The 14,455-nt window shown below is 40.5% G+C and overlaps 1 pseudogene; it reads right to left on the reverse strand.

Annotated features, from left to right (window-relative positions):
• LOC138848882 (glycylpeptide N-tetradecanoyltransferase 1 pseudogene) lies at positions 1-9,742 on the reverse strand (annotated as a pseudogene).
• Positions 9,743-14,455: the final 4,713 nt, after the last annotated feature.

Here is a 14,455-nt window from a genome sequence, read left to right on the forward strand (position 1 = left end):
TCACTGGCACCTGGTTACTCTAATGCCATCCCAATCCCCTCTGCAGTTGTGCAGGGAATACCAAAGGTTGCCATCCCATATGGCAAACTCGAACTCCTCCAGGATGGTTTTATTCTGCATGAGATCCAGTGCACTGAGAGTGTCAAACCCTTTCATTCTGGTGAGAACGAGGGTGTCACTCCTGAGGTCCAGCAGAGAGGTCTGGGCACGAGTGAATGTCATAGAAGAAACAAGCAGCTGTGAGACTCTTATGGGTTTGATGGTTCCCAGGGCTGGAGGGAAGCGTGTAAAAGCTCAGGAACTCCCTCCCCTCATCACGTGCATTCTCCACCATCGGACTGGCCCTGATGTTCTCCTGGTGGGAACTAGTGCTCTGCCTCCTCCTGGCTCATGACTGGTGTGGGGTGAAATCGTGAGGCGCTGGCGCACTATGGGAATGTCCCTTTTCTCCATCCACTGCAGCCCAGCTGTCTCAGGAGTCCCTGGCATTTGGTAGAGCTTCATAGTGCACTACACGGTCATGTTTCTGCTCAGGTGGGAGAACCAATCAGTTTCCGGGGACTGAGGGACAGATGCCAGTACCTGCAGGTGCCAATGGGCTTTGGTTACTACGACCCTGACAGTGTAAACAGTTTGGAAATGCCCTCTGAGTGAAGCTGCTGAGTTATCTCGCAGATCAAGACAGGTGGCACCCTCGTGGAGCGCAGCTTCTTGTGAACACACAGGAAGTTGATCTCTACTGTCTTCTCTGTGCCATAGACATGATGTTTGCCAGGATGACACTAAGGAACCCAACCAGTTTCTAACTTGAGACCACTCGTGCCCCACAGTGCCACTGGAGGAGTGAGCCAGGCGGCCAGAGAGCCCACAGATGAAATTCTGGAGAATCGTCAAATTGGAACATGTTTTCATCAAGTTCCAGATGGTTCTCATTTAGAAGGGTGCACAGTTCTTTCAGCACACTGCGGCACTCATATCTCTTTGTGTTTCCATTGAAAATCTTGGTTCCCGTGAATACATTTTTAACTTCCACTGTCCTACAAACATACAAAATAATTCAAAATTATATTACAGATGGGGCTGGCACTGTTGTACAGCGGGTTAAAGCCCTGGCCTGTTGTGCCAGCATCCCATATAAGCTCTGGTTCTAGTCCTGGCTGCTCCTCTTCTGACCAAGCTCTCTACTATGACCTGGGAAAGCAGTGGAAGATGGCCCAAGTCCTTGGGCCCCTGCACCCCTGTAGGAGACAGGAAGAAGCTCCTGGCTCCTGGCTTCGAATTGACACAGATCCACCCATTACGGCCATCTGGGGAGTGAACCAGCAGATGGAAGACCTCTCTCTCCCTCTGTCTCTACCTCTCTTTGTAGCTCTTTCAAATAAAAAAAAAATCTTTTTTTTAACTTTTATTTAATGAATATAAATTTCCAAAGTACGGCTTATGGATTACAATGGCTTCCCCCCCATAACGTCCCTCCCACCCGCAACCCTCCCCTCTCCCACTCCCTCTCCCCTTCCACTCGCATCAAGATTCATTTTTGATTCTCTTTATATACAGAAGATCAGTTTAGCATACATTAAGTAAAGATTTCAACAGTTTGCTACCACACAGAAACATAAAGTGAAAAATAATAGATGATTTTTTTAAATGATGATGAAATCAGATCAGACCTATTGTCATGTTTAATGCCAGTGAGAGTCAAGTTGGGAATTGATAATTTCTTCTTCTTCCTTTTTTTTTTTTTTTACAGAAGATCAGTTTAGTATACATTAAGTAAAGATTTCAACAGTTTGCACCCCCATAGAAACACAAAGTGAAATATACTGTTTGAGTACTCATTATAGCATTAAGCCTCAATGTACAGCACATTAAGGACAGAGATCCTACATGAGGAGTGACTCCTGTTGTTGACTTTACAAATTGACACTCCTGTTTATGGCATCAGTAATCTCCCTATGCACCAGTCATGAGTTTCCAAGGCTATGGAAGCCCCTTGAGTTCTCCGACTCTTATCTTGTTTAGACAAGGTCATAGTCAAAGTGGAGGTTCTCTCCTCCCTTCAGAGAAAGGTACCTCCTTCTTTGAAGACCTGTTCTTTCCACTGGGATCTCACTCACAGAGATCTTTCATTTAGGTTTTTTTGTTTGTTTGTTTTTTGTTGTTGTTTTTTTTGTTGTTGTTGTTTGTTTGTTTGTTTTTGCCAGACTGTCTTGGCTTTCCATGCCTGAAATACTCTCATGGGCTTTTCAACCAGATTGGAATGACTTTAGGGCTGATTCTGAGGCCAGAGTGCTGTTTAGGACATCCGCCATTCTATGAGTCTCCTGAGTATCTCACTTCCCATGTTGGATCACTCTCCCCTTTATTTATTCTATCAGTTAGTATTAGCAAGTACTAGACTTGTTTATGTGCTCCCTTTGACTCTTAGAACTTTCATTATGATCAATTGTGAACTGAAATTGATCACTTGGAATAGTGAGATGGCATTGGTACATGCCACTTGATAGGATTAAATTGGAGTCCCCTGGTATGTTTCTAACTCTACCATCTGGGGCAAGTCAGCTTGAGCATGTCCCAAATTATACATCTCTTCCCTCTCTTATTCCTACTCTTATGTTTAACAGGGATCACATTTCAGTTAAATTTCCACACTTAAGAATAACTGTGTATTAATTACATAATTAAACCAGTCATGTTAAGTAGAACAGACAAAAAAAAACTACTAAGAGGGATAATGTATTAAGTTGTTCATTAACAGTCAGGGCTATGCTGATCAAGTCACCATTTCTCATAGTGTCCATTTCAATTCAACAGGTTTCCTTTTTTGTGTCAGTCAGTTGTCACCAAAAAGAGAGAACATATGGTATTTGTCCCTTTGGGACTGGCTTATTTCACTCAGCATGATGTGTTCCAGATTCCTCCATTTTGTTGCAAATGACTGGATTTCGTTGTTTCTTACTGTGGTATAGTATTCTAAAGAGTACATATCCCATAATTTCTTTATCCAGTCTACCGTTGATGGGCATTTAGGTTGGTTCCAGATCTTGGCTATTGTGAATTGTGCTGCAATAAACATTAGGCTGCAGACCGCTTCTTTGTTTGCCAATTTAAATTCCTTTGGGTAAATCCCAAGGAGTGGGATGGCTGGGTCGAACGGTAGGGTTATATTCAGGTTTCTGAGGAATCTCCAGACTGACTTCCATAGTGGCTTGACCAGTTTGCATTGCCACAACAGTGGGTTAGTGTCCCTTTTTCCCCACATCCTCGCCAGCATCTGTTGTTGGTAGATTTCTGCATGTGAGCCATTCTAACCGGGGTGAGGTGAAACCTCATTGTGGTTTTGATTTGCATTTCCCTGATTGCTAGTGATCTTGAACATTTTTTCATGTGCCTGTTGGCCATTTGGATTTCCTCTTTTGAAAAATGTCTATTGAGGTCCTTGGCCCATCTCTTAAGTGGGTTGTTTGTTTTGTTTTTGTGGAGTTTCTTGATTTCTTTGTAGATTCTGGTTATTAACCCTTTATCTGTTGCATAGTTTGCAAATATTTTTTCCCATTCTGTCGGTTGTCTCTTCACTGTCCTGACTGTTTCTTTTGCAGTACAGAAACTTCTCAATTTGATGCAATCCCAATAGTTGATTTTGGCTTTGACTGCCAGTGCCTCCCGGGTCTTTTCCAGAAATTCTTTGCCTGTGCCAGTATCTTGAAGGGTTTCTCCAATGTTCTCTAGTAACTTGATGGTGTCAGGTCGTAGATTTAGGTCTTTAATCCATGTTGAGTGGATTTTTATGTAAGGCGTAAGGTAGGGGTATTGCTTCATGCTTCTGCACGTGGAAATCCAGTTTTCCCAGCACCATTTATTGAATAGACTGTCCTTGCTCCAGGAATTGGTTTTAGATCCTTGATCAAATATAAGTTGGCTGTAGATGTTTGGGTTGATTTCTGGTGTTTCAATTCTGTTCCATTGGTCTATCCATCTGTTTCTGTACCAGTACCATGCTGTTTTGATTACAACTGCCCTGTAGTATGTCCTGAAATCTGGTATTGTGATGCCTCTGGCTTTGTTTTTGTTGTACAAGATTGCTTTAGCTATTCGAGGTCGCTTGTGTCTCCATATAAATTTCAGCACCATTTTTTCCAGATCTGAGAAGAAGGTCTTCGGTATCTTGATTGGTATTGCATTGAATCTATAAATTGCTTTTGGGAGAATGGACATTTTGATGATATTGATTCTTCCAATCCATGATCATGGAAGATTTTTCCATTTTTGTGTATCCTCTTCTATTTCTTTCTTTAACGTTTTGTAATTCTCATCGTAGAGATCTTTAATGTCCTTGGTTAAGTTTATTCCAAGGTATTTGATTGTTTTTGTAGCTATTGTGAATGGGATTGATCTTAGAAGTTCTTCCTCAGCCATGGCATTGTCTGTGTATACAAAGGCTGTTGATTTTTGTGCATTGATTTTATATCGTGCTACTTTGCCAAACTCTTCTATGAGTTCCAATAGTCTCTTAGTCGAGTTCTTTGGGTCCCCTAAATAAAGAATCATATCGTCTGCAAAGAGGGATATTTTGACTTCTTCCTTCCCAATTTGTATCCCTTTAATTTCTTTTTCTTGCCTAATAGCTCTGGCTAGAACTTCCAGAAGTATATTGAATAGCAGTGTGAGAGTGGGCATCCCTGTCTGGTACCAGATCTCAATGGAAATGCTTCCAGCTTTTCCCCATTCAATAAGATGTTGGCTGTGGGTTTTTCATAGATTGCTTTGATTGTATTGAGGAATGTTCCTTCCAAACCTAGTTTGCTTAGAGTTTTCATCATGAAAGGGTGTTGTATTTTATCAAATGCTTTTCTGCGTCTATTGGGATAATCATATGGTTTTTCTTCTGCAGTCTGTTAATGTGGTGTATCACATTGATTGTTTTGCGCACATTAAACCATCCCTGCATACCAGGGATAAATCCCACTTGGTCTGGGTGGATGATCTTTCTGATGTGTTGTTGCATTCTATTGGCGAGAATTTTATTGAGGATTTTTGCATCTATGTTCATCAGGGATATTGGTCTGTAATTCTCTTTCAATGCTGCATCTTTTTCCGGCTTAGGAATTAAGGTGATGCTGGCTTCATAGAAAGAATTTGGGAGGGCTCCCTCTTTTTTGATTGTTCTGAATAGTTTGAGAAGAATTGGAGTCAGTTCTTCTTTAAATGTCTGGTAGAATTCAGCAGTGAATCCATCTGGTCCTGGGCTTTTCTTTGTTGGGAGGGCCTTTATTACTGTTTCAATTTCTGTCTCAATTATGGGTCTATTTAGGTTTTCGATGTCTTCCTGGTTCAATTTAGGTAGGTTGCATGTGTCCAGGAATCTATCCATTTCTGATAGGTTTCCCTGTTTGCTGGCATACAAGTCCTTGTAGTAATTTCTGATGGTTCTTTTTATTTCTATGGTGTCTGTTGTTACGTTTCCTTTTTCATCTCTGATTTTATTGATTTGGGTCTTTTCTCTCCTTTTTTTAGTTAGTTGGGCCAATGGGGTGTCAATTTTGTTTATTTTTCAAAAAACCAGCTCTTCGTTTGGCTGATTTTTTGTAATTTTTTTTGGATTCAACCCTATTGATTTCTTCTCTGATTTTAATTATTTCTCTTCTCCTACTAGATTCGGGTCTGGTTTGCTGTAGGTTTTCTAGATCCTTGAGGTGAATTGAAAGCTCGTCTCTTTGGTGCCTTTCCAATTTCTTGATGTAGGCACCTATTGCTATAAACTTTCCTCTTAACAGTGCTTTTGCTGCGTCCCATAAGTTTTGGTATGTTGTGCTGTTATCCTCATTTACTTCCAGAAAATTTTTGATTTCTCTTTTAATTTCTTCTATGACCCATTGTTCATTCAGGAGCATGTTGTTCAATCTCCATGTGTTTGTGTATGCTCTAGGGATTCCTGAGTTGCTAATTTCCAACTTCATTTCTTTATGGTTTGAGAAGCTGCCTGGTATGATTCTAATTCTTTTGAATTTGCTGAGACTTGCTTTATGGCCTAGTATGTGGTCAATCCTAAAGAAGGTTCCATGTACTGCTGAGAAGAATGTAAAATCTTTAGCTGTAGGATTAAAAGTTCTGTATATATCTGTGAGATCCATTTGGGCTATAGTGTCGTTTAAATCTACTGTCTCCTTGTTGATCTTCTGTCCTGTTGATCTGTCTATTTCTGAGAGTGGAGTATTGAAGTCCCCCAGTACTATTGTATTGGGGTCTAAGTCTCCCTTTAAGTCACTTAATAAATCTTTTAGATAAACCAGTGCCTTGTAGTTAGGTGCATATACATTGATAATTGTTATATCTTCCTGTTGAATTGATCCCTTAGTCATTATATAGTGTCCCTCTTTGTCTCTCTTAACAGTTTTTGTGGTAAAGTTTATGTTGTCCGATATTAAGATGGCTATGCCCCCTCTTTTTTCATTTCTGTTGGCATGGTATATCTTTTTCCAGCCTTTCACTTTCACTCTGTATGGATCTTTGTTGGAGAGATGTGTTTCTTGTAAGCAGCAAATAGATGGGTTTTGTTCCTTAACCCAATCAGCCAATTGGTGTCTTTTAACTGGACAGTTCAGGCCATTAACGTTCAATGTGACTAATAATAAGTGGTAACTTTGCCCTGCCATTTGCCAAAGATAAGTTCTAATATATGCTTTGAATTCCCTGTGATCTTTTGCTGTGAGGTTTATAATAAAGACATCCTTAAATCTCAGACTGTTTCATTAACTTCTAGTCAGTTCAAATAATTCTGTTTTCTTGATGATTACCTTACCAATCTGATATATTCTTAGATTCCTTTCTTACAGTTTGAACTCAGTGTTTCAGTTTGATTGATTGACTCATATTCCCCCATTGGTGTGTGTGTGTGTGTATGACAGAGAGAAAGAAATAGATTGATTTATTGATTGATTGATTCCCATCTTAGGGTTATAGGGATGGCTGAACACATAACATGTGACACTGGACAGATGAGACTGACAGTGGGCTGTTGACTGGCAGCAGCCTGTGGAGTATGATATGGAGCACCATGCAGGGGCACATGGGGCGATGGTGCATTTGGGAACACGATGCGTATCCAGAAGCTGTGGAAGGCGGGATTTGTAGTATCAAGAGGATAGAGTGCCCCCTGGTTCCCACAGCAAGGTGTGTGTTTTAATAATTGTCAAGCAGTAAGTATCCTTGTCTTTCTGCTAATTCTAACATCTATTTAGTCCTGAGTTTGTTTTGATTGATTGACTTTTTCCCCTTATTGTGGGTTGTACCTTTCTTTTTTTCTGCCTGGTAATTTTTTATTGGATGCCATTTTTATCTTGTCGTTTGTTTTATAGTTTATAAATATTCTTGTGGTTTGTTCTGGACCACAGTTAAGACATACGGAAATGGTTTGATCCTTTTAGGCCTTGCTTTTTATCTTTTATCAAGTGGAACCAGAACAGTCCTTAGTATAGTACTAATTACCACCCCCCCCCCCACAAACACACACACTACTAAGACAAGAGTTAGCTTTCCATGCCTGTAATACTCTCATGGGCTTTTCAGCCAGATCTGCGTGCCCTAAGGTTTGATTCTGAGGCCAGAGTGCTGTTTAGGAAATCTGCCATTCTATGGGTCTGCTGTGTATCTCGCTTCCCATGTTGGATCGTTCTCTCCCTTTTTTATTCTATCAGCTAGTATTTGCAGACACTCGTCTTGTTTATGTGCTCCCTTTTGCTCTTAGTCCTATCATTATGATCAATTGTGAACAGAAATTGATCACCTGGACTAGTGAGATGGCATTGGTACATGCCACCTTGATGGGATTAAATTGGAATCCCCTGGTATGTTTCTAACTCTACCGTTTGAGGTAAGTCAGCTTGAGCATGTCCCGAATTGCACATCTCTTCCCTCTCTTATTCCCACTTGTCGCTCCCCCTCTTCGTGGAGGAGCAACACTGAACCCTGCCTAGGCTTCATATCCGAGTCACGGCACCATTATGTCGCTCCCCCTCTTCGTGGAGGAACGACACAGGACCCTGCGCTGTTCTTTCGTCTGCTCGGCCCTCCCCGGGTTTGCTGCTGGTTCTTCCCGGGTTGGCTACTGTCCCTTCCACCTCCGTGGAAGGGCGGTTCCCCCTGGCCACATTCCCCACTTCCGCAGGGGAGCGGCACACCGCCGGCCGGCTTTCTCGGGGGCTGCACAGGTGTTCCTCCAGCTAGATGTTCCCCTTAGGTGTTCCTGGTGCATGCCGTCTCTCTCCTCCTTTATAGTCCTCCTCCGCCAATCCTAACTCGGCTGCCCACACGCCGAGTACGCTGCTCTCCAATCAGGAGCAAGTCCTACAGTTTATTGGTTGAACTGGAGGCAGCTGTGCGGAAGCTGTTTACTTCTCTCCCAGCACCATATTGTGGGAGAGCAGATGCATAGAATAAGTCTTAATTCCAGTAACTCAGTCTAGTCCGGATTGCTCCCCAGACCACTCTTATATTTAACAGCAATCACTTTTCAGTTAAGTTTCAACACTTGAGAATAACTGAATTGATTACAGTATTCAACCAAAAGTATTAAGTAGAACAAACAAACAAAAAAATACTAAGAGGGATAACGTATTAAGTTGTTCATCAACAGTCAGGGCAAGGGCTGATCAAGTCACCATTTCTCATAGTGTTCATTTCACTTTAACAGGTTTCCTTTTTGGTGCTCATTTAGTTGTCACTGATCAGGGAGAACATATGGTATTTGTCCCTTTGGGACTGGCTTATTTCACTCACCATAATGCTTTCCAGATTCCTAACAGGGATCACTTTTCAGTTAAAATTTAAACACCTAAGAATAATTGTGACTTAATTACAGAGTTCAACTAATAGTACTAGAACAAAAAAATACTAAAATGGATAAAGTATTACATTGTACATCAACAGTCAGGACAAGAGCTGATCAAGTCACTGTTTCTCATAGTGTCCATTTCACTTCAACAAGTTTCCCCTTTGGTGCTCAGTTAGTTGCCACCGATCAGGGAGACCATATGATATTTGTCCCTTTGGGACTGGCATAATTCACTCAGCATGATGAGAGTATTACAGGCATGGAAAGCCAAGACACTCTGGAAAAAAAAAACCCTACATGAATGATCTCCGCGAGTGAGATCCCAGTGAAAAGAACAGGTCATCAAAGAGGGAGGTACCTTTCTCTGAAGGGAGGACAGAACTTCCACTTTGACTACGACCTTGTCTACATATGATCAGACTCGGTGAACTCAGAAGGCTTCCATGGCCTTGGGGACTCATGACAAGAGCCTAGGGTGATTACTGATGCCATAAACAAAGAGTGTCAATTTGTTAAGTCAACAACAGGAGTCACTGTGCACTTACTCCTCATGTAGGATCTCTGCCCTTAATGTGCTGTACATTGTGATTTAATGCTATAACTAGTACTCAAACAGTATTTTTCACTTTATGTTTCTGTGTGGGTGCAAACTGTTGAAATCTTTACTTAATATATGCTAAACTGATCTTCTGTATATAAAAAGAATTGAAAATGAATCTTGATGTGAATGGAAGGGGGGAGGGAGAGGGAAAGGGGATGGTTGCGGGTGGGAGGGAAGTTATGGGGGAGGGGAAGCCAATGTAATCCATAAGCTGTACTTTGGAAATTTATGTTCATCAAATAAAAGTTAAGAAAAAATAAAGAAAGAAAGAAAAAAAAAGAGTTAGCTGAGCATTCTTCCAAATACTCCATGGCTCACAAACTCTTCCAGTATGATATCTGAGTACAGGAAATATTGTGGCTCTATGTGTAAAGCACTCTGCTTAGCTCTTTCTTGCCCAGTATTCTCTCCATGAGCTCTAGCCACCGTGTTCACTCCAGACTTTTAGCTCCATCTCACGTCAGGGAATTTTCCAGGCTCTGTTTGGGATCCTCCTCCCAATAATACAGACTAGACTCTCTTGAGTAATTAACCTGGGGGTTATGATAGGGTTCACTTCATTGATCTCCTGTCTTTTGGGAATTTCATTGCTTAATACCCAGTGTCATAAAACCTATTGTTTCATATATTTTCTTCATTTATTGGTTATCTAAGGTGGCAAAGTCAATCCAACCTGGAGCCAGGAGCTTCTTCCAGGTCTCCTATGTGGGTGCAGGGGCCCAAGGACTTGGGCCGTCTTCTACTGCTTTTTTTCCAGGCACATTATCAGGGAGCTGAATCAGAAGTGGAGCAGTTGAGACTCAAACTAACATTCACATGTGATGCAGGTGTTGCAGGCAGAAGCTTTACCTGCTGCACCACAATGTCAGACCCTGTATTGAGTTTTTATGAAACTAAATTTATTTCACTTAAATGGCAATTCCTTATTGTGAGATGAACTACTTGCCACTTCTTGTATATGTAAAATTCCCAAATCTGGAGAAAAGAGGATGCAGTTTTGAGGCTAAGAACTGATTCACTGTAAATGGCTATGAAATTAGTGGTTTATGCTGAGACAAAAAAAATACAACTGAGAACTCTTTGAAGGTTGGCAAAAAAAAAAAAAAAATTGTCAAGCAGGAGCTGTGCCTGGACCACTGGCTAAGAAAGGTTGCTGGTTAGAGGGCCTTGTCTATAGAATCAGCAGAGTTTAAGTCCCCCTGATTTTATCAGATGTCATAACAGCCCATCACACCCATCCTTCATGTAGGTGGTATACCACGGTAGAGCGTTTATGTCACAGCTACATAGAAAGAAATGTTCAGAGTGTTATTTCTACTCCATCCCTTCAACTCTGCTTCCCATGTACCTCACAGTAGCCTTTTTGTTTGTTTGTTTCTGATTAGGTGTTTTTTTGTTTGTTTGTTTGTTGTTGTTTTTTTTTTTTTTTTTTTGACAGGCAGCGTGGACAGTGAGAGAGACAGAGAGAAAGGTCTTCCTTTGCCATTGGTTCACCCCTCAATGGCCACTGTGGCCAGCGCACTGCGGCTGGCGCACCGCGCTGATCCGAAGCCAGGAGCCAGGTGCTTCTCCTGGTCTCCCATGGGGTGCAGGGCCCAAGCACTTGGGCCATCCTCCACTGCACTCACGGGCCACAGCAGAGAGCTGGACAGGAAGAGGAGCAACCAGGACAGAATCCAGCGCCCTGAACGGGACTAGAACCCAGGGTGCCGGCGCCACAGGCAGAGGATTAGCCTATTGAGCTGTGGCGCCGGCTGATTTAGTTTTCAAGTGTTTCTTTTGGAAAATATAAGCAAATAAGCAAAATCCCTCTTTCCACTATTATCTGCCTGCCATCTCTCATGTTTCCCTTTCAACACAGAAGTAGCATACTTATACTCTGCACCTTGCTATTTTCAGCAAGAACACCCCATAGTAGTACTTTTCCTTTCAGCTATGCAGTACACAATAAATAATCATAATATTTTCCACCAGTTCTATATTCATGCACATATGAGTGGTTTAAACTCTTACAACACTACCAAAAAATTACAATGAATTTTACACCTGTTATTTTGTATTTCTTGAGGTCTATTTTCCTGGTAGAGTCTAGAAGTGAAATTGCTGAGTTGAAGGTAAGTTCGTGTGTAATTTTATTAGGTGTTGCCAAATTCCTCTTTGTGTAAAGTTGCGTCATTTTTCTGCAACCTACCACAGTGCCTGCTTCCATATTCCCTCAACAACAAAGTATATTTCCAAATATCTGGACTTTTTTGCCAACTTGAGAAAATGTTTTGTCTGGGAGTTTAATTTGTCTTTCTCATCTGAATTAAGGTTACAGATATTTTTGTGCACTTAATGTCTGTTTATATTTATTTTTCTCTGAAATGTGTGTTCAGGTTTTTTTCTCAATGTTTTCATAGGTTTCTAGTGTTTTTATTTTATATTTTTAAGAGTTAATTATGTATTAGGGGAATCAACAATTTTAATAATGTAAGGAGCAGTTACTTTCAATGGATGCTTCTCTTTATAATTTGATTATGATGCTCTTTAGTATGAAAAATACTTTTATTTTCATATATTTTAGTTTAATAATATTGTATTATTTCTGGATTTTCCCCACTGCCAGATAATAGATAAATTCATCTATGTTTTCTCCAGGTGCTTGTATGATTTGCAGTTACATATCTAATTGATTTGCAGTTTATTCTGGTATACAATGTGAATGGCAAATTCAGTTTTAACTTTTCCCAAATGACTGATAATCCCAGTACTTGTTATGAAAATGTCTAATTTCCCAAGTGATTTTGCTGTGAGCCTCAGTATCTTGAGTTTTTCCCAAGTTCTTGCTGCAAAGCAGAGGCATGAATACTGTGCACAAGGGAGGGCAGGAGGTACCTAAAAGTGAGAGACTGAATATACATCCACATGTGTGTGTGGGCCCCCCATACGGAGAGACACTCGTCATGAGTGGAACAGAGTTGCCTCTGAGGAGAGTGTGTGGGAGAAGGCTAGGGAAGGACCCAAAAGCAAGGACCAGAACCCAGAAAACAAAGGGCTATGCCCATGTGTTAACGTCACTTTTATGGGGTAGAAGTTGGTGCCCTAATTAAATAAACATTGGAGAGGAATGTGGGTTTGTATTTAGAGTACGTGAAGATTTCTGGGTTTAACTTACATGTGGCCATAATGTCATCTCCTGCTTCCTGATCCTGAATGAAACACAAGTGGATCACGGGAAAATGAACATACTGGATTGACAGCTAAAGGGTGGAATTACAAAGCAGGGCTAAAGGCAGAAATTATGACAAAGTCTTCCAGCTCAGCTCTTCCTAACTAATCTTCCTGCCTATCTCCCTCATATCAATTTGCCATGTCACTCTTATGGAATAATAAATTTGCACATTACTTTTTAATGCAATATTGATCAAGCTTATTAATCAGTATTGCAGTTATTTGATGAAGAGTACTGAAAGCTTTTCTTTACCACTGCTTAGAAGAGTTCAAACAGCACTGGGTGTATCTGGTTCCCGAAGGGTTAGCTGCAGGCTCCTGTGAAACCATCTGGGCCTGGTGCCTTTGGGGGAGGTCAAAGCTCCTTTGTAATTTTCCCTATTTCTTCATTTAAAATTTTTGCCTTTGATCTTTACTATACAGTTTTGATAAATACTTTTTTCCCCTAAAGTTGCCCATTTCAGCTAAGTTTTCTAATGTATTTCCATATAATTGTTCAAAAATAATATTTTGTGTGTTTAAGGGCTCCTTGCTTTCAGTAGTAATTGCTCTTTTGTTAATCCTTATTTTGTGTAATTGTGCTTTCTCTTTTTTTATTTCTTTTGAGTAAGTTAGCTAATAGTTTGTATTATTGGTTTCTTTTTGCAAAGAATAAGCATTTTAAAAAAGTAATTCTATTCATTGTATTTTAACTTATTTGTTTCTCAAGTCAGTCTTTGTCAAAGTAAACATGTGAGTAAGCAATCATAGGGAATCCAGCGAATATTGTAATATCTATTACACTCGTTCCGCAAACTCAACTTTTCTGATTTTCTTTAACTGTATTCTGGACTTCTGTGCTAAACCATAGGCAATTCTATCTTGCAAGTCTTCCCCAGATCTTGCTGACTTCTCAAGATTGGTAGACATAATTAGCCTCTATTTGTTCATCTGCTTGCTTCACGCACAAACAAGACAACAAAGTCCAGATGTCATGGCCTTAATCAGAGGTGTCTTTCACAGGGGGATAAAGGGATAAAAAGCCAAAAACCAAGAAATTGTTTTCTGCACTCATGTTGGGGTGGAGGTTGGTTGGGGTAGAGGGAGAGCATTGTCTTTCCTAATTCCAAATTTGGGCAGCTCACTGAGAATTCTTAACAGCAAACATCCCATAGGCCTGGTGGAAATGAGCCTGAGGTTGAGAGTATGTCATTGCAGAAGGACTATTGTGTCCTCACTGGTTTCCATACCTCCATTCCCAGTGGTTCTGTCCAGATAGACCCCTTCTCTTCTTGCCTACATTCAATACACCAGATTTTTTAACATCCAAAACTAGTGAAGCTGTGTTCTTAGGTTTCTTGCTAATAAGTTTAGTTAGCTTTTCTCTCCACCAAGAGACTATTAAAACTCATGAAAGAGTTTGGTAAAGAGGCAGGATATAAAATCAACACAGAAAAATCAGTAGACTTTATATACACAGACAATGTCATGGCTGAGAAGAAACTTTTAAGATCAGTCCCTTTCACAATCACTCCAAAAAGAATTAAATACCTTGGAATAAATTTAACCAAGGATGTCAAAGATCTCCACGATGGGAAGAAGACATTAAAAAAATGGAAAAATCTTCCAAGTTCATGGATTGGAAGAATCAAGATTATCAAAATGCCCATACTACCAAAAGCAATTTACAGAATCAATGTGATCCCAGTCAAACCACATTCTTTGCAGATATAGAAAAAAATGATGCTAAAATGCATTTGGAAACACCCCAATAGCTAAATCAATCTTATATAACAAAAACAAAGCCAGAGGCATCATGATACCTGATTTCA

The sequence above is a fragment of the Oryctolagus cuniculus genome, chromosome 3, assembly GCF_964237555.1.
Source record: "Oryctolagus cuniculus chromosome 3, mOryCun1.1, whole genome shotgun sequence".
Taxonomy (NCBI): Eukaryota; Metazoa; Chordata; class Mammalia; order Lagomorpha; family Leporidae; genus Oryctolagus; species Oryctolagus cuniculus.